This window comes from Eufriesea mexicana, unplaced genomic scaffold (assembly GCF_001483705.2).
Source record: "Eufriesea mexicana isolate 0111107269 unplaced genomic scaffold, ASM148370v2 scaffold4744748102, whole genome shotgun sequence".
Taxonomy (NCBI): domain Eukaryota; kingdom Metazoa; phylum Arthropoda; class Insecta; order Hymenoptera; family Apidae; genus Eufriesea; species Eufriesea mexicana.
This window is the reverse complement of record NW_016907942.1, coordinates 459,653-462,575: the sequence shown is the minus strand read 5'-3', so window position 1 is coordinate 462,575 and position 2,923 is coordinate 459,653.

Genomic DNA, 2,923 nt, shown 5'->3' with positions numbered 1-2,923 from the left:
TTAAGACTGCGATTTAAGAGCGAGACCAGGTATGTTGGCGGTGATCGAAAATATTTAGCCTCGAGCTGCGATTACTCATGAATTTTCATTTATTCACTCGACATTGGCGGAAATTCAATACGTTAACTACGGAACCTATATTTTCCGCGAGTCCTCTATAAAATAAAGCGGCCGGGGCAATTAGCGCGTTAAATAACTTTCGAAGCCGTTGGTTTTATTAACTTTTTCCGTTCCTCCTCCTTTTTCCCTTTCCACTTTCCTTTTCCTTTTTTATTTAACAGTTTTGCGATTCCGCGTTGCGCCGAAAACCGCGTTAGCCGTATCGCCGTTTATTAATATTACGAGCGATTCATAGGAAACCGCGGGACACGCAAAAATCAATCATTAAAATCCATTCGGCCGCAGAATGCGCCCCTGTTGCGACTGGCGAATCGCCGGAAGAAAATACACGCCCGAAATGTGTATAAATAATGTAACGTTGAAAAAATAAATCTCGATACGATCCCGCGCGTTCATTATTTTCTGTATCCTGTCACTTCGTTTTAAGTATCGGAAATATTGGATCGCAATTGAAGTGTAATACCGGCTGCGCAATTGTATCGATGATGTTTGATCGCTGAATAAAACGCGTATTTGGAACAAATTTAATTACAACGCATTTTATGTACATGTATTTACTTTTCCACGTTGGAATAATACTGTACTTTATTTCTACGCGTTCGCTCTCGTTCCGAAACGCACAATTCAAACATCGATCGCGAAACTTACCGACGTTTCTACGTGTTTAGCTGGGTGCTAGGACGCGAAAAAAGAAAAAAAAGTGAAAAATTATCATAACTATCGAAATATTCCAAATTTCCGTGAGTAAATCATTTTCCCATGTAATATTTATCGTGGATTTTACGAGAGCCCGGAAAACTGCGGGCAGTTTCCGACGCAGTTGGAAGAAAAAGACGAAAGCGTAGGGTAGATAATACATCGGCGCCTTTGTTTTACGTTGGAACGCGGCACTTGTATATCACGCGCGATAAACAAAAATGCGACAATCGTTTGGAAAAGCATGGTGGTTTAAACGATATCGGAATTTTGCTCGGTAACGGTTAACACGGTGCCGCGAGGTCGGACAGACGCGCGCGAGCGACGCGTTAAGCGGGCACTAAAAGTTTAATTGGACCGTCGGACGCGTCGTCGCCAAGTGGTGTAAAGGGCAGAAAACTGGGAGGAGTTGGTGCATCCCTTTCTTCGCGGACGGCCTAACGGAAAAGGGGGCAAGTTCTCGAGAAAGCCGGGTCCGCGTGCACGTATCCGTTGGTCGGACACGCGTGGTTCTGCCCCGTGTGAAAAGGAAGAAGAAGCCAGCGACGGAACACGGGGTGTGGGGTGTGTGTGTGTGGGCTAGAGGGAAAAGACAGAGAATTGTCTCCGACAATGCGATCCCTTCCAACCTGGTGGATCGAAGTGAGTTTTGAAAATGTATGCGCACACGGCCAGATTCACAAGGAGGGCTGTAAACCCCGCCTTAGGCCAAGCTCGGGAGGGTCCCTTATATTCCGCACTAAATTTCACCCTATACCCGGCAGACGACGCCACCCCGACGCCCCTCGCCACCCCTGACCCATTCCACTTTCCCTCCGTTTCTTCCCTCACCGCCGCGACCATGTGTGTACGAGTTTCGTGCCAAAGCAGTGACCCACGAACCAACATATTGGCGTTGTTTGAAGAACGAGAATTGCTCGACGCTCGGTTGGGGTCCCTGCGACAGAGCGAAAACGATCGATCGGGTAGCCGCGATCGTGCCTGCTCGCTGTAAATACCGCAGGCCTCCTTTTGATCGTCACGTAGCCGCGTAATGACGAGTGCATTCCTCTCTCTTTCTCCCTTTTGCTCTCTTTCCGCGTCTCGTCGGGGAATCCCTTCGCGATAGAATCGCGCTGAATCGTGCTCGACGAGCCGGGGGACGATTTCCTTTCTTAAGTAGTCACTGGCTCCCCGAATAACGCCGTCGTCGTTTGCCGCTCGATCGCGACTCGAGGGTGCCATGCCGCATGGAAATGCTCGTTTCGATCGTTCCGCAGATTCTGCCGGATTTCCAGGCGAGGCTTTCGCGTGTCGCGGAATTTCTAATAAACACGGGAACCGTCGCGAACGATGGGGTCGATGTCGGGGATAGATAGGGCGAAACGAGCGGGAATATCGAGAGGGAGGAAGCTCGGGGAAAGGGAGGAAAAATCGGAGAAATTTCGCAGCGTTAGAGTGGCATCGGGACAGGAGGAAGAAACGCGTCGGAAAGTTTGACGAAATCTCTCACTGGTCCCGCGCGTTCTCTACGAAGGATCCTTTCCCAGTGTCCGATCGGCGAAATTCTGCCACGTCCCCGGTTCTAACCTCGAATTTATTCGGCTCCCTCCGTCGGGATTCCATGATAATTGAGGTCTAGCCGACGCGCATAAGGAGGGATATTTGTTCTCTCCACTTAAAATCAAGCCTCCACGCATTCCCATATTACGCGGTTTCGTGCCGCTGCCGGGCCAGCTCCGGAATGCCGTAGCGTGCGCGCCGCCCACGCTGCACCTTCGTCCCGCGCGCTCGCTCGCACGCACACGCCGGCGAGCGGATGGCGAGCGTGTGGACGCGTCCCGCGTATACGGGGCCCGTAACGCGCGGCGAACGGCGCCGTGTGTCGGGCAGAGGCGGCTTCGTGTGCGAGCGCAACGCGCGCGGGACCACGACGGACGGACGCGCGTTAAGCGAGGACGAGCGGTGAGTTCACGCATACACGCGCTCTCCGCTTCGCGCACAGATTAAACTCACGCACAGGCCGGCCCCGGGGGCGGCGTGCCAGCCAACTAATGAGAGAGGCGAGCGACCGAGCGCGATGATAAAGTCTCCGGCTCTCGAGAGAGTTCTCCGTACCAGGACTCTC